At 48.0% G+C, this 27,337-nt stretch overlaps 1 protein-coding gene across 8 annotated transcripts in view; it reads right to left on the bottom strand.

Annotated features, from left to right (window-relative positions):
* Positions 1-27,337, bottom strand: part of GHR (growth hormone receptor) — a 985,620-nt gene that overhangs the window by 757,779 nt on the left and 200,504 nt on the right. For all 8 annotated transcript variants that reach the window (XM_085631192.1, XM_085631197.1, XM_085631195.1 and 5 more), the window contains one exon: positions 1,801-1,857. The gene's annotated coding sequence lies outside the window, so the exon portion shown is untranslated. The remainder of the gene's footprint in view (positions 1-1,800; positions 1,858-27,337) is intronic.

The following is a 27,337-nucleotide window of genomic DNA, read 5'->3' as shown; positions in this document are numbered from 1 at the left end:
TTACCAGTGATGTCCCGAGGCTTAAACTTAGAATTGAACGCAAACGGAGTGCTTTAAGTGAGCCGGGTCCTGCCGGATCCAAGACCAAACAGTAATTAAAACAGACTTTTGAAACGGGTCCCTTTCGAGCTCTACATTACTGTCCTTAACTTTACTGACCGTATTCTGCAGTTTCTTAAAAAAAAATACTGTAAATACCCTAAATTAACCTTAAATACCCCAAAGTGACTGTAAATACCCTCTTAACATCATCTCAGTGATGCAATCCCTGTTAATATTTCACGTTTTATTTCACCCTGCATTCCCTGTTTTTGAAGATTCGGTGTTTCTGCATTTTTCTCTTGCAACTTATGATCCTTACATAGTGCATATTTTGAAATGAGCAGCCGCCAGGTGTCTGAGTGAGTCCAGATTGAGGGCAGCTCTTTATGAAGGCGAACAATTGAGAGCTTTGAAGTTGAGGCTAAAGGCTGTGCGAGTTTCCCCCAGTGCCCGTCAGTGCGTTATAAAGGAGTGCACATCCAATCCTGGGCCTCTCTGTAGAGCTCACAGTGTGATAGTTGCATATATGCCATTGGCAATTGTGGGAAAGAGTGGGATAGGCAGATGGAGGGTTTCAGAAATATATAGAGTGAAAAAGGACATAAGTGTCTAACAGAAAGACTGCAGAGGAAAGTGGTTTGAAAGGAGAGTACGAGTGTCTGCAACCCTCTGAAGGCCACTCCCATTCCACGGACCTTAGTAATGTTTAAGTTTTTATTAATTGATCCCACACAGCAGTGGCAAAGCCAGTAGGGCTGGCTTGTTTTAGGTATATATATTTATTGTTGTGTGACATGTCTGTGTCTAATAACAGAAAACTCACAGAGAGGCACCATAATACCGTTCAGCCTGCACGCTCTGTGAAGCACAGGTTGTTGTATACCGTGCCCCTCAATACATTGGCCATGCCTGTTGGAAAGGATTCCTAGTTTCACTTTTTTGGCCACACCCCTTTTAGAGACCCCCTCTCCCCACAGTTGTTTCATCCCACTTAAAGTACTGGCTAACCGAAGCAGTAAATGCGCCCTTTGAGCATTTGATTCTCAGGGTAGCAAAGTCAACCAGTCCAAGGCTTACTCAGGCAGGTGGTGTGGGGCTAGAGACTCCGAACTCAACAAGTCAACTAACGCAAGTTAATGACTGAAAGCCCAGCCAGGCCTTAGTCTTTTGAAAAGAAAAAGCAATTTACCTTAAGCTTACACACAATGTAATACTGTGCATAAATATTTCAGGAACAATAAATTACAGGAGGCTTACTCAGGCTTTCATACTACCATCCAGTGTTCACGTGGGTGGTCGCCTAAACTACTCCTGTGGTTCAACCTCATAGGGCACTATTTGGGCTACAATTTCCCCCCTTGTAGTCTTTGGATTCCCCGGGTGTGCCTATGAGACTTATAGAACAAGCATTGGCATAGCCAATAGGTCTAGCCTTTGGGAACCTTATAAGTGTTTAGCCATGCAACACTTGATGTTGTTGCACCAAGGATATTGTGCTGCATAACTAAACACTTATAAGGTCCAAAAGGCGAGACCTATTGGCTATGCCAATGCTTGTTATTCTAGCTCAAAGTCCATTCTCATAAAACTCGCAGACTGGGGGCTAAACACAAAGATGCTTCGACCATCTCTGCGGTATTACTCATTCAACTATATCTCAGAATGTCTGTGGTCCACCAAGTAATGCTTTATTGAATTGCTTAAATTGTACTTTGAATTATATACATGCCTTTGAAACTTAAATATTTACAGACTCACCAGTATCTTCATTTGAGGGACTCCGTCGCTCTCTTCATCGTGCTCTCATGCAACAGCCTATAAGAAATGTATAAATAAAGAGTGTTAAAACTTGGTGCCGACCTTAATTGACAAAATACTAATTGAGCCAATAAGAATGCACTTCAGTGAATGTATGGCAATAGCAGGTTTGTGTGAAGCGACAGGGCATTGGTGAACATGTGATGTGTAAGACTGCTCTTAATTGTGAAGTCATCAGTGATGTCAATTGTGTTATGGATAACGTCATCATTGCTGTCAGCTGTGAAATCATGAACAGTGAGGTTGGGGAGAATTGTATACATATTTTTACTGCGGACTTTCGTGACTATGAAATATTTTCTTGCAACCTCAAGGCAACCTTAATTAATTCACTGACGCTTTGCAGTAAATATATACTTAGGAGTGTTTAGTTTAACACTAACAAGCACATTCTTACACACACACACACACACACACAAATACACGCACACGCACACACTTGAAACCTTTGCAAAAATGCCATTACTTTTCATTCTACAAATTGCAAACTTAGTAACAGCCATCTTTTAATATCAATTAAAATCAACTGAACATTTTTAGTTATAGGACATTAAACACGCTGTTCAGGAAATGTGAATACGAAGGCACAATTGCACCCCAACTCTCCTCTTAATAGTTTGTTGAAATCATACAGGTTTCTTCTTATATTTTTAGACTTTAAATAGCTCTCCAACTTAAAATCTCTCATTTCCTATGCAGTATAAAAGAAACATTGCTGCATGTATTACAAGCCACATAGGAAACCGGCCATGACTGATTCGAAATTGGGGTCTACATTGTTGGTCACTATGAGTGAGTGAGTGAGTGAAGATACTTGCAAGAGCATGACCACCCGAAGCATGTTGTTACTAGGTCTGAAGGAGTATGAGAAAGGGAATATGAAAATCTAACTTCTTTCTGTAGACTCTAGCTCACCAGCACACCGCTCAAAACCCATTCAGACTGAGCTGTGCAATGCCCTTCAGCCTAAGTTGTACTCCTCCCCAGGAGGTGTAGTCTGGGAACTCCACCTGTCCTCTGCCTATTCCGGTGGACATCACAGGGGTGTTGGCCTCCACGGCTGGGCCGGTGGCCCAATAACACCAAGGACCACCCTTTACCCATACCTTGGGGAAGTAAAGCAAAGACTGCTGATTACTGAACAAATGCTTACAATATGACGCAAGTAAGGCATACAATGTTATTGTTTATAGAGCGCAACCCAAAAATATATTTAATAAACACGACACATTGAAACGTGATGCGCTTTAGAACAGGAAAATATATTTTTTCCTTTAAAAATTCAACCAAAGGAGGAGAGTAGGGGGGCGTGGCTAGCAGCGGACGAACATCGCCACAGCCTAGAGAGGCTCCGAGGGTCCCAGAACCGACCCCGCAGATCCGACCAATTATCCGGCAGCAAAATTGCACGCAATTATAGGAAATGGTAGCGGAAGATCCAAGCTACCGAGCGATGCGGATTTGAAGTACCGTGCTGACTCCCTGCTGCAGCGGTTGCGAAGACACATGCGGCGGCCTATCTCCAGGGCCGGACTGGGAACTGAAATCAGCCCTGGCAAAATTTGGCAGACCAGCCCCCGTCAAATTTTGCAGACCAGCCTCCGTCCAGCGCGTAGCGAGCGAGCGCAGCGAGCGAGCCCGACCGCTAATAGGGGGGTTTGGGGGGGTTCTCCCCCCAAGAAAATTTTGGAAAACAACCGACCAAAATGGTGAATTTTACAGCACATTTTTCATTACATATTCAATTGTATCAACTTTCAAACCACAGTAAATAGTAGATGATGACCTTCAAGAGCACCAGGTTACCCACCCAGTCATATGTACCCATAGACATTCTTTCAGAGAGCACCAAAAATAGGCACGAGTAGTAAATCAGAGAGAAATAAAAGTGAGACCAGCCCCCACATGGTGTGTAACGAGCAAGCGCAGTGAGCAACCACTATTAGGGGGAGTTTGGGGGGGTTGAACTTGTCCCCCCCACACAAGAAATTTGGGAGACAGAAAGGCCAAAAAAAAAAAGTATTTTTCAACACATTTTTCATTACATATTATATTGGATTGTATTAACTTTTAAAGCATAGTAAATGATTACCTTAAGGAGCACCAAGATACACAGTCATAAAACATAGACATTCCTACAGAGAACACTAAAAAATGAAATGTCGAGCACAAAACATGAATATAAATATAAACAATTTATTCTTCATATAAAATAGCATAAAGACATTTAAAAACGCACTTAACTTCAAACAATTGTGCAAAGGTTCAGAGTAAAAAGTGTACAAGACAATGTGCAAACATTAAATGATTTTTATATCCTGAGTTTTGTAAATAGTGCTAAAATAAAGCATCTCTCCGTAGCCACTCCCCCTCATGGCCTCCTCCTCAGACACCCTAACTACCACCCTCCACCAGTGCCCCTCATCTCTCCGTAGCTCCCACACCCCATGACCTCCTCCTCAGATTCCCTCACTGCCAACCTTCACCAGCACCCCTCATCACTCCGTAGTTTCCCCCCACCCCATGACCCCCTCATCGGATTCCCTCACTGCCATCCTCCACTAGTGCCCCTCATTTCTCTGTAGCCCCCCCACCCCATGACCTCCTCCTCAGATTCCCTCACTTCCATCCTCCACTAGTGCCCCTCATTTCTCTGTAGCCCCCCACCCCATGACCTACTCAGATTCCCTCACCGCTCCCTCCACCAGCGCCCCTCATCTGTCTGTAGTTCCCCCCCTACCCCGTGACCTCCTCCTCGGATTCCCTCACTGCCACCCCCACCAGTGCCCCTCATCTCTCTGTAGTTCCCTTCCAGCCTGTGACCCACCTCCTCATAAGATTCCCTCACTGCCACCCTCCACTATTGCCCCTCATCGCTCTGTAGTTCCCCCTGCCCCATGACATCCTCGTTGGCTTCCCTCACTGCCACCCTCCATTAGTACCCCTCATCTCTCCTGTAGTTCCCCCACCTCATGACCTCCACCTCGGTTTCCCTCACTCCCACTCTCCACTAGTGCCCCTCAGCTCTCTGTAGTTCCCCCCCACCCCGGGACCTCCTCCTCTGACTCCCTCACTGCCACCCTCCCTCACTGTCTGCCACCCACACCCTTCATCTCTCTGTAGCTCCCCCCACCCCATGACCTCTTCCTGGTATTCCCTCACTGCCACCCTCCACTAGTGCCCCTTATCTCTCCGTTGCCCCTCTCATACCCATTCCATTCGTTGTATAGCACTACTCATATCAGTGTAAGGTGTCACAGTACTTTACATAACAGCAGCACACATTATACAGAGACAATAAATCAAAATCAGTTTACGCGAAATGTCACATAAGCTAATGAGGATTACAAGGTGTAGAAATCACTTCATCCATTCTGGTGGGCAGTATATTTTACAGGGGTTTGGTCGGGACTCGGAGAAGCACAAAGTCAGGATTTAAAGAGTACTCCAGTGGTCAGGGTTGGCTTTACTGATAAAAATGTATAACTGCCCAAACAAACTCTTATTAGTAACATTAGAATAATGAAAGAATGGAGAAGTTCTAACTACATCACAACACAAAAAAGCGAAGTTTGTATGCAGTTTTTTTATGACAGTTCATTGGTCACTGTCTTATGTTAACTTCTGAACTGCAAGTAACACAAGGATATCTGTGACAGAGGTAGTAACCCACTGAGCTATTCCCATAAAATTCAGTTTATCTGCATTTACGAACTACCAACCGACAAATGGTTGCTCTGCAGCAGGATCGTAAATCACAAGTTAACAGTTTTTATTGTTGTTGTACATCGGTGGCAGATTCACTGCGACTGCGAGGGCTAAGGAGGCTCATGTTTGGTGGGCCTGGCCCACCCTCTAGAACCGGGCCTGGTAGGTAGTGGTGCAGCCTGCTAGCATAGCCGGAGTCTTGCTCGCAGCCTCAGGCACAGGCAGGTCAGTGAGGAAGACTGCCCTCAAGGCCAGGGACGGCCTTAGCACTGGTGGTGCCCTTTGCATTAATAGCTCACTGTTCTATGTTAGGATTTTAACTTATTAACTGCAAGTAACAATAGGATCTCTCTGACAAAAGCAGTAGCCCACTGACCTATTTACATTATGTGCACTTTGTGATCTGCATGGTACATGTTCTTTGCAGCAGGCACATTAACACTCTGAGCTACCTTTCCATAAGTCAAAACTTCCACTAAACAATATGCAGATCTCTCTCTAGGAAGAACATTCAACACCAGATTCATCATGCCATTTTTATTGATGCCGAAAATTGCTGGAGGCCAGGAAGGAGGCAGCAAGCGCTTTTAAAATCTTAATATACTTGCAAACATAATGCCTCCACCCAAAGTCAGCACCCGGTGCGGTCACACCGGTTGCACTGCCCTAGAGCTGGCCCTTCAAGGGTCCTGTGACCTCAATGACAGTCACTGTTCTAGGGTGTGCTGCTTCATAGGCCTGCCCGCAAGACTGGAGGTGAACTTCAGTATGGATTGTGGTGGACAAGCCTTGAAGGTTAAACCACACTTGCCACTGCTAGGATCCGCCTGCTGGTGCTAAGACACCAGAGTTTCTAAGGTCTTGCGAAGCCTTCTAAGGTCTAGCATGGGTTGTGCTCACTCAGGAGAGTGGTCTAATGGACTGGTTATTAAGGCTGAACCTGGTTCACCAGTTCCAAATTCAGCAGCTCTGGCCATAGTGCCACATCCTCTCCCCCACTGAAAACCATACTGCCCCACTGAGAAAAACTCACACTACCTTCAATTACAACCCAATTGTTGCCGGCTATAAACACCTGGATGTGGCTCAATTTAAATGACGCACTAGACAAGAGCAATATGTGGCCTACAAAAAATAGTAACAACATCCTGGAAAAGCAAACACTCAAAGGGAATGCAAAATTAGCAAACCATGTGAAATGTAAGCAGGAACAACATGGTTAGCTTAGCGCTTTTACACTCACTATTCAGAAATCAGTGAGTGCTTTTGCCTGAAAAGTTGAGGACATGACAACAAGGCCCTGAATGGACCCATTTTAACGTCCATTGCTTATATCCTTACAAAATGTAAGCAGTAGTAGGGTAAAAAAGACCACATCCCTGGACGCAGAGCCGCAGTACACATTTCTTTTCTCCAATCCACACATTGCAGCACCTCCAGGATTGGTGCACTAGGTGCAAGCCCAGGAAAAACAAAGACAAGAAAACAAAAATAGCGCTTCACTGGCAAACTCTGTAAAAGTGACGCTAATGTGTTTGGGTGTTAATAAAATCAATCTGGCCAGCTTGCTACCACTCTGTCTTACTTTATTTAGTTATTTTATCATATTTTAACCTTTTATTCCCGAAGCTGCACCTTGGAAATAAAATAACAGAAAAATACGACATTTCCAACAAAAGTGTTTTTTTTTTTGGATCCATTTCACAGGGGAGCAAATAAAAGAAAGGAGAGGAATGAGACAGGGGACGCACATCGCACCGTGAACTAGACTGTCAATCAGCGCTGGACAGTCACCCAGTCCTGCGGCTTTTAGTGTCAGGGAGCAGCGTCGCGTGTCAGGCAGTAGGCGATAATCCTAAACCCGTGCTGGCTGCAGTGCCAGGCCTGAGGCCAGCCACCACCTCGCTCCCTGTGCCTAGTAGTAGCCCCCTTGCCCCTTACTTCCTTAGGCCCCTTTTGCTTTTGAAATTTCTGGCCCGCTCCAGCCCGGTCTTGAGTCGCGACTCCCCCGCACCAGGAACACTGCCCTGACACTACAGTGCCACCACACCATAGGACGGAACAATGCACGCAGTTGCCCATATGTCGTGTTCACCGAGCTCAGGTTTGTGTATGTAAGTTATGTAACAGAGCAAAAGGAAAATCCAGATCAGACTCTGATCTGGATTCTCCTGTTGCTCTGTTACGTAACTTACATACACAAACCTGAGCTCGGTGAACACGACAATCAGAGAATACCAGGTCGATCCCTACCCGTTGACCCCGCGCTCCTACTGCTGTGCATTATCTGATTGAAAATGCAATTAGCAAAAATGCAAAAACAACACTCACTTGGCGGTGGGCGGCACTGGGACACACTGGGACAGGCAGGGGCTAGGGGGCTATAAATAAATTAAATTATGGGGTGGCGAGAGAGGGCCTCTGGTCGACTCGTCAAGGTCTCAGTCTCTGCTGCAGCCTGCGTTCTGGAACCTGGGGATCACGCGCACTTTTTATTGCGTGAGCTCCAATGCGCATGTGTCAACTCACCACCAACAGCCGCACCCGCCCCACCCCCCTAAGGTGGGTGAACTGCGAGTCTGCGACTAAGAGCAGGCAGCGCAGACGCGGCGGTGGAGACTTCAGCGCACCGCGCTATTTATCCAGCACTGACCTACAGTCAGCACTAAATTCATTAATTGTGTTCATAAATTTTGCTTTTTTCCGCACCGAGCGAGGGAGACGCAGTCACGCAGCAGAGACAGTACAGAGCAAACAGTGAGCAACAAAACCGGCCCCCGGCCCAAAAACCGGCCCCCGGCCCAAAAACCGGCCCCCACCCCTGGCAGCCTACCGGGGGATTGCCCGGTGCCCGGCATTGCCAGTCCGGGCCTGTTTAGGCCCCGGTCTGTCACGAGGAGATAGGCAGGCCCGGACTGGCAATGCCGGGCACCGGGCAATCCCCCGGTAGGCTGCCAGGGGTGGGGGCCGGTTTTTGGGCCGGGGGCCGGTTTTTGGGCCGGGGGCCGGTTTTGTTGCTCACTGTTTGCTCTGTACTGTCTCTGCTGCGTGACTGCGTCTCCCTCGCTCGGTGCGGAAAAAAGCAAAATTTATGAACACAATTAATGAATTTAGTGCTGACTGTAGGTCAGTGCTGGATAAATAGCGCGGTGCGCTGAAGTCTCCACCGCCGCGTCTGCGCTGCCTGCTCTTAGTCGCAGACTCGCAGTTCACCCACCTTAGGGGGGTGGGGCGGGTGCGGCTGTTGGTGGTGAGTTGACACATGCGCATTGGAGCTCACGCAATAAAAAGTGCGCGTGATCCCCAGGTTCCAGAACGCAGGCTGCAGCAGAGACTGAGACCTTGACGAGTCGACCAGAGGCCCTCTCTCGCCACCCCATAATTTAATTTATTTATAGCCCCCTAGCCCCTGCCTGTCCCAGTGTGTCCCAGTGCCGCCCACCGCCAAGTGAGTGTTGTTTTTGCATTTTTGCTAATTGCATTTTCAATCAGATAATGCACAGCAGTAGGAGCGCGGGGTCAACGGGTAGGGATCGACCTGGTATTCTCTGATTGTCGTGTTCACCGAGCTCAGGTTTGTGTATGTAAGTTACGTAACAGAGCAACAGGAGAATCCAGATCAGAGTCTGATCTGGATTTTCCTTTTGCTCTGTTACATAACTTACATACACAAACCTGAGCTCGGTGAACACGACATATGGGCAACTGCGTGCATTGTTCCGTCCTATGGTGTGGTGGCACTGTAGTGTCAGGGCAGTGTTCCTGGTGCGGGGGAGTCGCGACTCAAGACCGGGCTGGAGCGGGCCAGAAATTTCAAAAGCAAAAGGGGCCTAAGGAAGTAAGGGGCAAGGGGGCTACTACTAGGCACAGGGAGCGAGGTGGTGGCTGGCCTCAGGCCTGGCACTGCAGCCAGCACGGGTTTAGGATTATCGCCTACTGCCTGACACGCGACGCTGCTCCCTGACACTAAAAGCCGCAGGACTGGGTGACTGTCCAGCGCTGATTGACAGTCTAGTTCACGGTGCGATGTGCGTCCCCTGTCTCATTCCTCTCCTTTCTTTTATTTGCTCCCCTGTGAAATGGATCCAAAAAAAAAAACACTTTTGTTGGAAATGTCGTATTTTTCTGTTATTTTATTTCCAAGGTGCAGCTTCGGGAATAAAAGGTTAAAATATGATAAAATAACTAAATAAAGTAAGACAGAGTGGTAGCAAGCTGGCCAGATTGATTTTATTAACACCCAAACACATTAGCGTCACTTTTACAGAGTTTGCCAGTGAAGCGCTATTTTTGTTTTCTTGTCTTTGTTTTTCCTGGGCTTGCACCTAGTGCACCAATCCTGGAGGTGCTGCAATGTGTGGATTGGAGAAAAGAAATGTGTACTGCGGCTCTGCGTCCAGGGATGTGGTCTTTTTTACCCTACTACTGCTTACATTTTGTAAGGATATAAGCAATGGACGTTAAAATGGGTCCATTCAGGGCCTTGTTGTCATGTCCTCAACTTTTCAGGCAAAAGCACTCACTGATTTCTGAATAGTGAGTGTAAAAGCGCTAAGCTAACCATGTTGTTCCTGCTTACATTTCACATGGTTTGCTAATTTTGCATTCCCTTTGAGTGTTTGCTTTTCCAGGATGTTGTTACTATTTTTTGTAGGCCACATATTGCTCTTGTCTAGTGCGTCATTTAAATTGAGCCACATCCAGGTGTTTATAGCCGGCAACAATTGGGTTGTAATTGAAGGTAGTGTGAGTTTTTCTCAGTGGGGCAGTATGGTTTTCAGTGGGGGAGAGGATGTGGCACTATGGCCAGAGCTGCTGAATTTGGAACTGGTGAACCAGGTTCAGCCTTAATAACCAGTCCATTAGACCACTCTCCTGAGTGAGCACAACCCATGCTAGACCTTAGAAGGCTTCGCAAGACCTTAGAAACTCTGGTGTCTTAGCACCAGCAGGCGGATCCTAGCAGTGGCAAGTGTGGTTTAACCTTCAAGGCTTGTCCACCACAATCCATACTGAAGTTCACCTCCAGTCTTGCGGGCAGGCCTATGAAGCAGCACACCCTAGAACAGTGACTGTCATTGAGGTCACAGGACCCTTGAAGGGCCAGCTCTAGGGCAGTGCAACCGGTGTGACCGCACCGGGTGCTGACTTTGGGTGGAGGCATTATGTTTGCAAGTATATTAAGATTTTAAAAGCGCTTGCTGCCTCCTTCCTGGCCTCCAGCAATTTTCGGCATCAATAAAAATGGCATGATGAATCTGGTGTTGAATGTTCTTCCTAGAGAGAGATCTGCATATTGTTTAGTGGAAGTTTTGACTTATGGAAAGGTAGCTCAGAGTGTTAATGTGCCTGCTGCAAAGAACATGTACCATGCAGATCACAAAGTGCACATAATGTAAATAGGTCAGTGGGCTACTGCTTTTGTCAGAGAGATCCTATTGTTACTTGCAGTTAATAAGTTAAAATCCTAACATAGAACAGTGAGCTATTAATGCAAAGGGCACCACCAGTGCTAAGGCCGTCCCTGGCCTTGAGGGCAGTCTTCCTCACTGACCTGCCTGTGCCTGAGGCTGCGAGCAAGACTCCGGCTATGCTAGCAGGCTGCACCACTACCTACCAGGCCCGGTTCTAGAGGGTGGGCCAGGCCCACCAAACATGAGCCTCCTTAGCCCTCGCAGTCGCAGTGAATCTGCCACCGATGTACAACAACAATAAAAACTGTTAACTTGTGATTTACGATCCTGCTGCAGAGCAACCATTTGTCGGTTGGTAGTTCGTAAATGCAGATAAACTGAATTTTATGGGAATAGCTCAGTGGGTTACTACCTCTGTCACAGATATCCTTGTGTTACTTGCAGTTCAGAAGTTAACATAAGACAGTGACCAATGAACTGTCATAAAAAAACTGCATACAAACTTCGCTTTTTTGTGTTGTGATGTAGTTAGAACTTCTCCATTCTTTCATTATTCTAATGTTACTAATAAGAGTTTGTTTGGGCAGTTATACATTTTTATCAGTAAAGCCAACCCTGACCACTGGAGTACTCTTTAAATCCTGACTTTGTGCTTCTCCGAGTCCCGACCAAACCCCTGTAAAATATACTGCCCACCAGAATGGATGAAGTGATTTCTACACCTTGTAATCCTCATTAGCTTATGTGACATTTCGCGTAAACTGATTTTGATTTATTGTCTCTGTATAATGTGTGCTGCTGTTATGTAAAGTACTGTGACACCTTACACTGATATGAGTAGTGCTATACAACGAATGGAATGGGTATGAGAGGGGCAACGGAGAGATAAGGGGCACTAGTGGAGGGTGGCAGTGAGGGAATACCAGGAAGAGGTCATGGGGTGGGGGGAGCTACAGAGAGATGAAGGGTGTGGGTGGCAGACAGTGAGGGAGGGTGGCAGTGAGGGAGTCAGAGGAGGAGGTCCCGGGGTGGGGGGGAACTACAGAGAGCTGAGGGGCACTAGTGGAGAGTGGGAGTGAGGGAAACCGAGGTGGAGGTCATGAGGTGGGGGAACTACAGGAGAGATGAGGGGTACTAATGGAGGGTGGCAGTGAGGGAAGCCAACGAGGATGTCATGGGGCAGGGGGAACTACAGAGCGATGAGGGGCAATAGTGGAGGGTGGCAGTGAGGGAATCTTATGAGGAGGTGGGTCACAGGCTGGAAGGGAACTACAGAGAGATGAGGGGCACTGGTGGGGGTGGCAGTGAGGGAATCCGAGGAGGAGGTCACGGGGTAGGGGGGGAACTACAGACAGATGAGGGGCGCTGGTGGAGGGAGCGGTGAGGGAATCTGAGTAGGTCATGGGGTGGGGGGCTACAGAGAAATGAGGGGCACTAGTGGAGGATGGAAGTGAGGGAATCTGAGGAGGAGGTCATGGGGTGGGGGGGCTACAGAGAAATGAGGGGCACTAGTGGAGGATGGCAGTGAGGGAATCCGATGAGGGGGTCATGGGGTGGGGGGAAACTACTGAGTGATGAGGGGTGCTGGTGAAGGTTGGCAGTGAGGGAATCTGAGGAGGAGGTCATGGGGTGTGGGAGCTACGGAGAGATGAGGGGCACTGGTGGAGGGTGGTAGTTAGGGTGTCTGAGGAGGAGGCCATGAGGGGGAGTGGCTACGGAGAGATGCTTTATTTTAGCACTATTTACAAAACTCAGGATATAAAAATCATTTAATGTTTGCACATTGTCTTGTACACTTTTTACTCTGAACCTTTGCACAATTGTTTGAAGTTAAGTGCGTTTTTAAATGTCTTTATGCTATTTTATATGAAGAATAAATTGTTTATATTTATATTCATGTTTTGTGCTCGACATTTCATTTTTTAGTGTTCTCTGTAGGAATGTCTATGTTTTATGACTGTGTATCTTGGTGCTCCTTAAGGTAATCATTTACTATGCTTTAAAAGTTAATACAATCCAATATAATATGTAATGAAAAATGTGTTGAAAAATACTTTTTTTTTTTGGCCTTTCTGTCTCCCAAATTTCTTGTGTGGGGGGGACAAGTTCAACCCCCCCAAACTCCCCCTAATAGTGGTTGCTCACTGCGCTTGCTCGTTACACACCATGTGGGGGCTGGTCTCACTTTTATTTCTCTCTGATTTACTACTCGTGCCTATTTTTGGTGCTCTCTGAAAGAATGTCTATGGGTACATATGACTGGGTGGGTAACCTGGTGCTCTTGAAGGTCATCATCTACTATTTACTGTGGTTTGAAAGTTGATACAATTGAATATGTAATGAAAAATGTGCTGTAAAATTCACCATTTTGGTCGGTTGTTTTCCAAAATTTTCTTGGGGGGAGAACCCCCCCAAACCCCCCTATTAGCGGTCGGGCTCGCTCGCTGCGCTCGCTCGCTACGCGCTGGACGGAGGCTGGTCTGCAAAATTTGACGGGGGCTGGTCTGCCAAATTTTGCCAGGGCTGATTTCAGTTCCCAGTCCGGCCCTGGGCCTAAAGTTGTGGTTAAGCCGACCGAGGTGGAGCAGCAGAGCGGAGGCCCAACGGCAGACGCAGCAGTCAGTACACCACGATTGCTGCAGCAGTGAAAGCACAAAACAGGACAAAGAAAGGTCCGACGAGCCCGGCTGAGATCCCTACAGAACGGCAGCATTTTGAGGCGGACTGCACAGCGGAGCATCGGTAAGCCCTACCACTCGTGATACACACGCAACTCCCCGGGTGATACGCGGCTGAGATCCAGCTCGGCGGTCGGCGTGTGAGCGCGCTCAGAGGCTTCCCCCCTCTTCATACAGTGACCCCGGAAGAAATATGTAAACGGCACACCAGAAGCCCACAAAAATAGTGACAATACAATCACATTGAGGGGCCCCAGACTCACAGCACTCAGCAGAGGATTGATTGGACGGACACCATCTTGTCAGGGAACGCGGCGCTGTGGTGTTAACTCGGTCAGCAATCCCTGAGCTGGCCTAAGGAAGGATCCATCTCTACAGAACCCCCGCACGCTCAGACATGGTCTTGGTAGGCATAATATACATGACGCATCAGGTACATCCATAAATCATTGCAGTAGGATCCCACCGCAACGACACCAACGCAGAAAGCGGCGCAGGAAGAGGGCCAGGATCAAAACATCCTGCAAGGGAGAGGGACGCTCCCAAGGGACAGTGTTTCTCCATCCTGGGGCTGAGCTCAGTCAGACATAAGGACCAAACACACGAGTTTACCATCCAACTGGGAGCAACTGTTAAGGCACCGAGAGAGTGGAGAAAGGGTGGGAAAGCAGACAGGCTGCGAGGACCTGACTAACCCTCTGGCTGGCGGCGGTGACTACCGCCCTCGATCCCAGGACAGGTGCGCACTCACTCCAACGGCCAGGATGAGTAACAGGAATCCGAAAGGCCCGAGCCAAGCTAAACTGGATAAATGCCTACTCCAAAACGCAGACGAACCCTGAGGATAAGGAAAGCCAGCCTGCGCCCAGTGAAAATAGTACTGCGCCACAAGAAGTCACCCTGCAAGACATTATGGCCGCTCTGACCAAGGTAGATACGCGCATTGGGGCCCTCACTGTAGAAGTCTCCCCGATCCGAGCAGACTTTAACAAACTGTCCACTAGAATAACAGAGGTGGAGGGAACTACGACAACTCTAGTGTCGGACACGACCATCCTGAAAAAACAAGTGCACCAACTCATGGCAGACAACAAGCTGATGGCAGCGAAGCTGGAAGACCAAGAAGGGCGCCTTATTGGTGTACCGGAACGAACGGGTGGCCCAGCCCTTGATCTCTTTGTTGAAGATCTCATCACCAATCACCTCCAACCGCGAGGCCTATCCAACTACTTCTCCTTTGAGAGGGCGCACAGAGTCCCCGGAGGAAGGTCGTAACCAGGAGCTCCTCAGCGCCCCATTCTGGCCCGCATATTCAACTTTCAAGACAGAGACGTAATACTGCAAGCCGCACGTACCGCTCCCCCGATACGCATTGACAATGCTACAATCACCATTTTTCCGGACTACACGGCAGAAGTTTCTAAGCAGCGTCGAGGGTTTCTTGACGTGAAAAAGACCCTTTGCGAACGCGGAAACAAATACTCCATGATGTTCCCGGTGAAGTTAAGAGTGGAAGCAGAGGGGAAAACATGGTTCTTTCTGGCACCAGAAGACGTGCAGGAATGGCTGGAGGGATGGCGAAAGGCCACACGATCGGGAGGAACAGGAGGACTCGAGGCACACCATGTAGAGCGCGTGACGAGTGAAGAACAGAAGTGAGAGAACCTACTGGATTATGCCCGGCATTGAAACTGAACTGGGTTGATGCATTTCAAAGAGAGGCACCCAGCTGGACTCGATTGACCTCTTGCACACCGGAGCCGCCCTGACACCGATCGGCTGCACCTAAGACATGGTCCCCTTGAACTGACAATGGAACACGGGCGGACTGTGATGTCCAACTACAGAGAGACTAATAGAAATTGTCGCTGAGTCCTACCCTCCTTGGAACGAAGTTCCGAACTGTATATCTGACAGAAGGGAAAGCCGCATTTAATGAAGTAGTTTGGGGGGTTCTAATGGACAGCGGCCGCTAACTCTCAACCCCAAGTTATGGTAACGGGGATGGGTATCAAGCACTCTGCACAGTTGGGGTGGCGGGTAGTTTTAATTCCGTCAAGCAGAGAGGCAGGGAGGGGTGGTGGAGGGAGTGGGAATGTTAATATGGTTATGTTTTTTCTTGATTTCAGTTTCCACAAGGGCATTTTTACATAAAACGTTTCCTAATGTTGCACTCCAGGTACATTGCAGGCACGACTCCACGACAACGCACACCCACAATATTAGTAGTGACATCACAGGACCCGCGAGAGCCTAACCCGCAGATGTTCCCCATGTCACAAGTGACTCCCCTATCGCTGATTACATGGAATGTGCATGGCCTGGGGGACAAAATAAAGAGAGGCCTAGTTTTACAATGTTTGAAACGGTATTCACCGACTGTGGCTCTACTGCAAGAGACGCATCTAACCGGCACCACTTGCAAAGCACTAGATAGATGGGGGTTCAAGATGGTAGTACACTCCGAGTTTTCGTCTGGCTCGAGAGGAGTAGGTATATTGGTCAGAAAGCAGTCACCACTTATAATACGCCAGATGAAGTCGGACGATTACGGCTGCTCCGCAGCTCTGATTGGTCAATGGGAGGAGCGATCTATCAATATAGTATCAGTCTACATTCCACCAGCCCTTCACGCAGTGACACTCCCAGCGCTTAGTGATTTCTTACTTACTCTTCCGGACGGGGAACTACTAATTGGGAGAGACTTTAACGCCACAATTGATGGGACCCTTGACCGGCACCCCACAAAGATGCACACAACTGGCGTCACCCGTATGGTTTTTTTTTAGACGCACTTGGACTCACCGATGTATGGAGGGACCGCCACCCCAACACACAACAATTCACTTTCCACTCCGGAGTTCACAAGTCTTTCCAGAATAGACTATTTCCTTGCATCAGCAGACAGCCTGAGAAACGTGGCGAATATTGAAATCCGTCCTAGGGGCATCTCGGATCACTCCCCAATACTGTTAACATACGAGTGTCACCACAGGGTGAGGCAACGTGTCTATCCTATATACCCTGGTTACTTGCATGGTCCCAAGGTTCTGAAAGCAATCACCACAACGAAAACACTATTTCCAAGAAAACATCACATCGGTTCGCTCTCCAACCATACTGTGGGAAGCCAATAAAACGGTTATCAGAGGGCATGCCATTGCTTCTATTACAGGCCATAAACTAGAAAAACAGCGAGAACTAAACACTATAGAATTAGATCTACATGACGCCGATGACCAATACACACACAACCCATCTTCAGCCACAGCCCAATGTCTGCGTCTTAAACAACAAGAGCACAGAGAGTGCCTCAAGGAAGTGACTAGGTCACGAATGAAGGCCACACAACATAAGGTGTATGAGACCGGCGATAAGGCCGGGAAGCTCCTGGCATGGCTCGACAAAAGGGAGCAAGGGAAGAAATGGGTAGCACAAATCCGAACACAAGATGGCCTGGTAGTAGCTGACCCACAGACAATAGTACGCACATTGGCGCACCACTTTCAGCAGGTTTACACGTCATTGTCCACCATGACTGAGGAAGAGGCGCACACTTACATACAAGATATCAATATGCCCAAGCTCACGCCAGAGGCAGCTCTCACGCTCGAGGCCGACCTTACGGCTGAGGAGATACAGGTGGCAATCGGTTTTTTGCAATCAGGAAAGGCGTTGGGCCCCAATGGAGTACCCATTGAACTTTGTAAAAAGACGGCTGGGATAATTGCCCCACATCTGTTGCATATGTACTGTGATAGTTTACAGTTAGGAGAACTTCCTCTAGATCAGCGGATGGCTACCATTGTAGCGATCCCAAAACCCAGAAAGCCCCCTGAAGACTATGGCTCATACCGCCCCATATCTTTAATCAACGCAGAGGCTAAAATCCGATAAGACTGACCCCGCATCTTATGACCCTGATACACCCGGATCAGTCGGGATTCATGCCAGGTAGAAACACGGCTCTTAATTTTAGACGCCTACATGGGGTGATGGCCCGTATACTGTATATCCAGGAGCCAGCCGTTATCCTTTCCTTAGATGCCCGAATGGTATTTGATATGGTGGAATGGCCCTTCCTTTTCGCAGTGCTTACTCACCTTGGCTTCGGCCTTAAATTTTGCGCGTGGATACACCTACTGTATACTAAACCAATGGCATATGTTACGGCAAACGGTCATATCTCTAAAGACTTTCCATTGACTCGTGGGACGCGCCAAGGCTGCCCACTATCTCCGCTCCTGTTCGCTCTTGTGCTGGAACCACTGGCGGCATGGATTAGATGGGAACCGATGATTCGTGGGATAAGGTGGATGGAAGGATGGGAGGACCGCATTTTATTTGTATGCGGATGATGTTTTGTTATATATGGCCTCCCCTAAGCGCTCCATTATGGTGCTCCTAAATATTTGTGAACTCTTTGGCCGGGCATCTGGCTATACCATAAATTGGTCCAAATCGATCTTATTTGTGCTTCATGGCCCTCACCCACAACTCCCCAGAGATTGTCCGCTGCAGATTGTTGAGAACACATTTAAGTATTTAGGTATTTATATAACGGCTAATTTGGACGAATTCTTTAAAAAGAACCTAATGCCTCCCCTAGAGCGTTTAAAAAGGGATGCGATACACTGGGGCACTTTACCGCTGACACTGCTGGGAAGGGCAGCGCTTTTTAAAATGATGGCGCTTCCTCGATTCCTGTACGCTTTGGAAAACACACCATTCCCAGTGCCACCAAGTTACTTCAGGGCGATAGCGGCGGAGGTCTCCAGTCTGCTATGGGGAAACAAACCGGCGCGCATAGCGCAAAACAAATTGGTCAGGGGGTGGTACGACGGCGGAATAGCTCTTCTGAACATACACTTCTACTACTGGGCAGCTCAGTTGAAAATCATCAATCATTGAATTCACGCCCCGCAAACGGATTCCGCGTTTCAAGCAGATACATATGGGCTGGAAAAAAAGGGACTTATGTCAGCACTTTACAACCAAAAACGGCCCCTTTCACTAATCGGATCTACAATCCATACAGTCAACATATGGCATGCGGCATACGCTAAGTTGGGCTGGCAAGGAGTCATAACCCAACTTACTCCACTTTGGGATACACGGCGGCTTGGGCGACTCAAGAACAGTAAGGGATTTGCCCAATGGGATGCGATCGGCATCTCCACGGTGGGTGATCTGTGGGACAAAGGGGAGGTGATCACATTGAACGTCTGCAAAGGCAATATGACCTAGCACCCTCGGAAATATTCAAATATCTGCAGATTAAACATGCACTGCAAGCAGCCTTACCACCTGGCACTGAGGTCCCAAAGACCACTCCCCTAGAAGATAGGCTGTTGACTGACTACATGCATAAAAGGGCCACTTCCTTCACCTACCGAAAGCTAGTTAACAACTTACCTGATCCTACTGCGACACTCAGGGAAAAATGGACCCGAGACATAGGGGAACTTGATGACACTGATTGGCAGGAGGCACTAGCGTCCACATGCGAGGTGGGAATACCCTCGAAGCTTAGATTAGTACAACTCAAAATATTACACCGCACCTACTACACTAGGCTAACCCTCTGCAAAATAGGGACAATCCAGCATCCATTCTGCCTACGAAGGTGTGGGGAGGATGGTACATTTTATCACACCATATGGCAATGTCCGAAAATTGAAGCCTACTGGGTAAAAGTGATGATAACGATATCACAAACAGAGAAGGTGTCACTGGTGCCTGAGCCCAAGAGGGGTCTATTGAATGTCTGGGAGCCGACTGACCTTACTCATCCAGCACAGGATTGGGCCACACTGGAGATAATGATTGCAAAGCATAATATTGCCCAAAAATGGGGTTCGGAAGAGTCGCCGACGCTTCCCACATGTTGCAAAGACATGGACGCCGCTATGGTAGCAGAAAAAGCCGTGTTCGTCAATCGAGGCTTGCAATAAATTTAGGGGCTACATCTGTGAACCACCAAGGGTGCGGACAGACGAGGTATCTGATGGGGAGGGCAGAGGACCGTTGTGAGATTAATACATGTAATAATGCTATGCTTTCTGTACTGTGGAACTTAACGAGGTGTGAAATGTCGCAGGAGTGTGTAACAATCAACTGCAATGTATGTAGGTGCTTTGTGATTAAATGATGCCCTAATTCAAATAAAAAGAGTTTTAAAAAAAAAAGAGGAGAGTAGATCGCAAACCAGGAGACCCAGAGAAGCAGAGATGGGTCTGGTGGCGGCCTCGTCCTTAAAGCGAGGCTAGAACTTGTCTTGTCTTACCAACTCAAGGGATTTACCCTCTCACTGGGTTTCATGTGTCAGAAATGATGGAGACTGTTCCGGAATGAGAAGTCTCATCATTCTGGAGAAATGGCATTCTCAACAAGTTTTAAGAATATGAGAACATTGAAATGTTGAGAGCGCTATTAAAGACAATGGAGCAGCAGCGGACTATATGAACTGGTATAGGCCCGCTGCTCTCAACATTTCAATGTCCAAATTAATGCCTCTGCCTTTCTCTTGCCCCTGCTACTCGAAAATATATATATCCGCAGAGGAAAGCGAAAGGCAGAGGCCGGGCAGGAGGACACACGCAGCTGTCACCCTTCCCTCATCCTGTAGTTCAGAGCCACTAGGGCTTCAGAAAGAGGGAGGGGTGAATACTGCTCAGCTCTGGGGTCTCCCTCTCTTGACTGTACTTCAAAAAGTAGTTTAGCCAAGCCAGGGAGAACCAGGGCTGACTTCCACCTCCTTTCACAGCGATTGCTGTGAATGTTCAACAGCTAACAGCAGTGGCCCTGCGCACGCTATTATCTGTAGAACATTCACCACAAGAGCTGTGAGATAAAGGCTTCAGAGCCGAAGGAGGATTTCAACCACCTCATGCTCCGAGAGGCCTTTGTTTTTTTAATTAGAACATTCTGCCCCCGTTGGGAGCAATGTTCCCACCTTAGCTGGGCTATATCAGCCATTAAAGGCCCGTTTCCTACGCTGGAGTAGGCCTTTAACGGCTATGGCGGGTTCTAAAGCTATATTACAACATTGGAATGTTGAGAGCTCCAAGAGAACAATAGAGTGGCTCCAGCCTTATAATGGCTGGTATAAGCCTTCTTCTCCAACATTCCACTGTTTGTCTTTTTGTTTCTCATTTTTTATTTTAGAACTTTCTACCCTTAGTGGGTGGAATGTTCTAATAGCCTTTCAGCCCTTCTGCTTCAGGCTATACATGTTGTTAAAGACCCTCTCTCTTGTTATCGACACTCACCTGCGGCTCAGGCCCATAACTCGGGTTCAGGGTCTTTAACAACCGATATAGTTCTCGACGGTGGGCTATAAGGTTATATCAATGCATGTCAATTCTGCATCTAAAACAATCATAAAAATTACTTTGGGAGTCAGAAAAAGGAACTGGATCAATCAATTAAAACAGTTCTTCACTTTTATCCAGAATTCAGACTGTTACACACCAGATCCAACTGGAAACTTAGTAAGACCACCAATCCAAATTGACACTCCTGTTGAAGAGAACTGTGGCAAAAATAAGAAAGGACGGTGGTCCTTTTTGTAACAAAATCTTGGTCTATCAGAGATCCTGTCCACCTACTCACTTTCCCAGTGTGCACTCTAATGATAAGGATTCTCAAGGCAGAATATAGCCAAACTTGATCAAAAGATTACAACTCAATTAACTCTTGGAAAAGTTCAGCAAAGACAGCCAATCAGTGCACTAACCACAAGCATGATCTGATAGAAACCGTTGACACTTCCTGGCCCCGGGTCTCTGGAAAAGAGAACCAGAAGGTAGTGTCAGACAGTGTGAGTTGGTTTTGACAAGTCTATATTAAGCCTAGGAGCTGAACGATTCAAGGTCCCTCTGTCTCTTCCTAAGCCCCACGTTCATCATAGAATCAAACCTTACCACACAGTGAGTATATGTGAAAAATCCCCATAGAGCCAAGGGCATGTGTGTGTGCAACATAGAACTTTGAAAAATGCACTTTTGTTTTTTTCAAAGTTTTCGCAAATTACCCTCAACTTTAAGTTGAAGGCCTTGAAAAGTCTAAGTATCTAACCATAGCATTCTTGATAACACACAACATAAAGAAGATGGAAATACAGATTCTACACCATTAAAGAAAAGGAAGGCATTAAGTGCCATTGTTTCCTTTTCCATTAAATCTATTTAAAGACGGGCGTTCAGTAGACTGGTTTTGAAATTCTTTAGCCAGGACTTTAGAAGACAGTCATCTCTGGTTATGTACAGCCATTAGAAGCATAAAGAGGATTTTAAACATGGTCTTTGTATTAATTGCAGTAAAAGAACACATTTGCATGTAATTGATGTGTTCATCATGCTAATTTTCTCTTCGACGGAAAAATAATTAAGGCAAATGTTTATTAAATTCTCCGTTCCTGATTATAGGTACTGAAAACATTAGGTTAGATAGAAGTGAATAGTATTAATATGTAAGGTAGGGTTGTTGCGATAGATGCATGAATGCTGCTACAACATAGCAGCACAAGCAGACCTTTAGTTCGGCACCCGTTCAGGCACAGCCAAGTGACAGGATTTCAGCATCCTCAGGGCTCCCGCCTCGGCCCCACTCGCCCCGGAGCAACCGGCCGCCGCACCAGACAGGCGCCGCATCTTTCACTGAGTCGGGCGATGCAGTGGATCACCGCCTTCAGGCGTTAGCGGGCGCAGGATCCCGGGCTAAGCTCAGGGCTCACCAATCTTTGCCGCCATTTGCTCCTCCGGCCCGATATGTCTGCTTTCAGGGGACCCACAGCGGGCACAGACGCATCGTTCAGCTTCTGCTGCGGGGGTCTATGTATTACTTTGCTGTAATCCTTCCTACAGCCATGGATTGAGCAGAACCTTGCCAGATTTTGGCGATGTTGGTAGGAGCCCGCTTACGCTGCGGCCATCTTGAGACCAGGCAAGCTCCGCCCTCATCCAGTAGGTAGTTATAGTTAGGACCTTGTTTCCATAGGATAACCGTTTTTTGGATTTGCCAATAACTTTGGCGCAGTTTGATGATTCTTGGCAAAATTTTAAAAAGTAATGTGGCGGTCACTTCAGCTGGCGTGTTGAAAATTTGAGTGATCCATCAAGCGGGGGCCGAGAAAAAGGGGGGTCTGTGTGTGGCCCACTTCCCTTAACCCTTTTTGGCCATGTGCCCCCCTCCCGTTTTATTTTATAAAATAAAAATAAAAAATGGGCCCTTGACCAAAAGGATCAAGGGAAGGGGGCCACACAGCCCCCCTTTCCATAAATAAAGAAATTAAGCCGGGACTCACTCGAGGCTCCGCCCCCTTTCTCCACTACTCTCCAAATGAGCCTCTCGGCGCGCTCTTGGTTGGGTGATAAAGTCCCATTCGCTGCTGAGGGTCCTTAGGAGACAACTAGCCCATCTGTTACCTCCAGTAAGCTCTACACACTGGGATTGCTGAGAGGTGTTTGGAGGCCACTCCTCTTTTGCCACTACTCTACAAATGCGATTCTCGGCACTCTACTGGTGGAGCGAATAGGTCCCCTTGCGTCCCTAGGACCTCAGGACTAAAGTGGACTTCATCCCGCAAGCAGCAGTGCGCCAGGATGCGCATTTGCACAATGGTGGAGAAAGTGGGTATGGCCTCTGAACACCTCTCAGCAATACAGGTGTGTGGATCTTTCTGGAGGTAACAGGAGGGCTAGCTGGCCCCCAGGGACACTGAAGAGGCAAGGAGACTTCAGCCCTCAAATAGTAGTGTGCCAGGAGGTGCATTTGTAGAGTGGTGTAGAAAGGGGCATGACCTGCAACCACCTCTCGGGAATCCCACTGTGGGGGGCTTACTGGCGGTAACAAGTAGGCTAGTTGGACCCTAAAAACTCTCAGCAATGAAGGGGACTTCATCCCCCAACCAAGAGTGTGCCAGCAGGTGTGTTTGCAGAGTGGTGGAGAAAGGGGGTGTAGGAGAGTAGGATCTGCACTTATGTTGCCCCCACTTTTTTTCTGATGTTTACACTGGTTTCTGGCTATAGTCTGGCTGGGACCCTGCTAATCAGGGCCCCAGCCTCTCTGTTCTCTCTAAACAACTTGGAGTGCATATTAGATGCACTAGTGATTGGATACTGTGGTACCTTATGAGCCCCTAGTATATGGTACCTTAGGTACCAAGGGCATAGGTACTTCACAGGCCTACCAGGGGCTGAAGCATGTATTATGCCACCCCTGGGAAGCAGACTACATCTGACACCACAGGCCTGCTACTGCAGCCTGAGTGAGGTGGTGTTAGCACTCCTCACTGAGGTATAGGTTCCCTATATCTCACCTTACACACATATAAACCTATCAGTCACCCCTAAGGCAGGCCCTATCAAACCTGAGGGCAGGGTGCTTGGTTTCCATGTGAGGGGGTGCCTCTGCCTGAGCACGGCCCCTCTGCAGCTCTCAGAGTCCATTCTCTGTACCTGTTTGTGGATGCCGTTAAACCATATACTCTTAAGTGCATTATAACCTAGCGGTAAATGCTAACTTTGGGATGGCTGCATCAAAACATGTCGTGTTGGGTGTCAAACGCCTTGGAATCATACCCCCACACCAGTACCTGGTGTGGGAGTATTATCCCACCCTTCTAGAGGGATAGGCATGTACCCACTGTGGAAACACGGTAGAATCCTGAAGAGCTCTGGCATCACAAAATGGATGCCACCAGCACAGACACTGGGCTGCCCTCCTGCTGCTGACCGAAACTCGCAGTGGAGGAGGCCCAACAATAGGCATCATGTCACAGGGAGGTGTAACCAGCTTCCAGACAGGATTTAGTGTATTGGGGCTGGGTGGGTGCACTCCTAGAGTGCTTTGAAGTCCTGCACTGGGGGAGCAGTAGGCTCCTCTGTGCATATGTCAGCTCAAACCGGTTCAGGGGCTACCAGCCCCTGCTCTGGCGTGAAACTGGACAAAGGGAAGTGGGTGTAGCCACCCACTCCCCTGACCCTCCCATAGGAGTGGTCATAGAGCTAGTCCCTCCCTTCCTTGTAGTATAAGTTAGGGAACCCTTGCCATTCCAAACTAGATATCCCTGGACGACGCTCTGAAAGAAGAATCCTGGACCTTCGACGTTCCACTACCTTTGGAAGACTGAAGAATCTCCCTTGGAGTCAAGGAGTGACTCCCCTGCTTGGCAGGCACCAAAACTTTGCATCAACGGTCACAAACTTTCCCGCTCCCGCCAGAGTACAAAGTCCCTGCAGCCCAGGAAGTAGATTTCCTGACTTCTCGACGGCCATTGTGAGTTCCCAGCAAAGCTGAGGCGAGTGGACCCCACGAGTGACAAGGAGCAGCAATACCCGGGTACCGTGCACTATTGTCGAGTGCAACCCCTTCATGACGTTCTACGAACTTGTGCTTTGGACCACGTGTGGCCCAAGCCTCCAACAGGATTTCCTCCGAATATCAGAGGCCTACCTCGTCCTGAGTGACCGTGGGCTCCTGTGAAGTGAATCCTCCCAAGGTGTCTTTGCGATCCCTTGCCGGATGGCTTGTGGGTCCCCTGAAGACTTTTCTACAGAACCAAAGGGCTCCCCTGGTTGCTCCTGGCCTGCCCTGACTTACCCCCGCTGGGTGAGTCCCTCAGACCTTGCTGGTCTGCACCGCTGACTTTCTTCTTTTTCCACGAGACTTGCTGTTGCCATGGCTTGTTGGCTCCAATCCGGTTGCCGACACCTCAGTAAGCTGCAGACTTTGTGGGACACTCCGAATCCAGCTCCTGGTCGTCGTCGACGCCTCCTGGACCTTGTGGCTGAAGAGTGAAGACACCCGTGATCACCTGAAATCACCCGACTACTGTGGGCATCCAGCTTCCTGGCCCCGGGTCACTGGCAAGTGACTTTGAACACTGTCTCCTCTGCTTTCAAGTCTTCTTTCTTCAGAATCCAGCCTTGGATTCCACCGGACACTTCTCCTGTCTTCACAAGCAGCAAGTCTTCTTTGGCTCCCATTGAAAACGACGCCGCGACCCGACACCAAAAGACACCTATGCACCCGGCTTCCCTGGGTGAGGTAACTCGAGTACTCCAGTGCTGCTGTGTGTGCTGGCTCTAGAACTACTTACCCTGTAAGGGACTTGCTTGTAGACTCTCCCGAAGTATCCTAAAACTTTAAAATTCCAACCGCGACTTGCTCCATTGAAGTCTATTGGGATCCACGGCTGTGTTCTCACACTGCTTGCGTCTCCCGTGGGTCCTTTACTTACCTGCCTTGGGTGGATTAGTGAGGCCCCAGCGCTTCTGAAGACCTTAGGCCTTCTCCCTTCTCAAGTCGTTCTTCTTATACCTCTTTTTTTAGTGTCTGGTCTGGTACGCCCCTAGGGCCCCAGCCATATAAGTGCTTAATTTGTTGTGAAATGTTGATTTGTGCATATGTCCTTGACTTCTAATCTCATAAAGAGATTAGTAGAGTGTGTCTAGTAATAAATACATATATATTTTATATATATACCCGTGTGGTATCCTTTCATTTAGTGATTCAAGAGATTACAAGGTAAAACAAGCTGCTTTACATTCCTCTGAGACTTAGCCTGAAGACTGCTCTCCACAGCTACCACTAAGATAGCTTTCTTTAAAAGGTTGTCTTAAACCTATCTACCATAAGAGTCGAATTGTACTGGTGCAAGGTGGCCACTTTAACTAGTGACCAGCATATACCAGGCCAACTTCTTACATGGGGCGTGGCCTGCTATCAGAACTCTGCAATCCTGCTGCGTGGGACTTACTGGAGGTAATAGGAGGGGTAGTTGGCCTCCAAGGACGTCTTTGGAGGCCAACTATTCCTCCTCTTATCTCCAGTAAGTCTCACACATTGGGATTGTGAAGATATATAACAAGAAAAAACCTCCGAATAGGGAGCCACCAACGCTGCAGGACAGCCTCTTCAAAGACTGGCATGGAGCAGCCCGCCCCTTATCACATAACTAGAAAAAACCTCCTCTTGTGTGTCTGTTCGCGGAGAGTGGATTTGGTGGGCTGCTCCATGCCCGTCTTTGAAGAGGCCGCCCTGCAAGGTTGGTGGCTCCCTATTTGGAGGTTTTTTCTTGTTATGTGATAAGGGAGCATGACCCACACGCTGCCGCCAAACCTACAAAGGAGATGCCAAAATGGCGAAAACATCGGCAGCGCTGGAAGGGATTTGGTCGGGGATGACTCCCCTTCCAATCGTTCTTTTGATAGAAGCTTGCAATCTGAGTAAAGTGTAAAATACTGCACTACGCTTTGATGAGACATTTGACTGCTGAATATACTCAAATAACAAAGTGCATCAGGGATCTGAGCAGATTACCATCCCTCTGCCAGCATAACGAGTATTTTCCTCAGTATCTACACTTACCTGCACGGAATGATGCACTATGGGAGATGCAGGCTTCGACCAGTCAGGTGCCTTGAAAAACTATAAAAACGTAAGCACAGATGCACTTTGCGTTACTTCCTGTCCGTGAACAAGGCTGCATGGCCGAAACTAGTTGGACTGCAGGAAGCGCTGTGCTGAATTCTCGAATTAAAAGCTTTGTGTCTCTTAAAGTGGGCCTCTAATATATATATATATATATATATATATATATATATATATCCAACCAACAACAAAAATTATATGTCGTACGCTCTCAGGAAAAACCAAGCAGCAGTAAAGAAA

Source organism: Triturus cristatus, chromosome 2_1, assembly GCF_964204655.1.
Source record: "Triturus cristatus chromosome 2_1, aTriCri1.1, whole genome shotgun sequence".
Classification (NCBI taxonomy): Eukaryota; Metazoa; Chordata; class Amphibia; order Caudata; family Salamandridae; genus Triturus; species Triturus cristatus.
The sequence above is the reverse complement of the archived record's forward strand: the minus strand, read 5'-3'. Positions and strand labels throughout refer to the sequence as shown.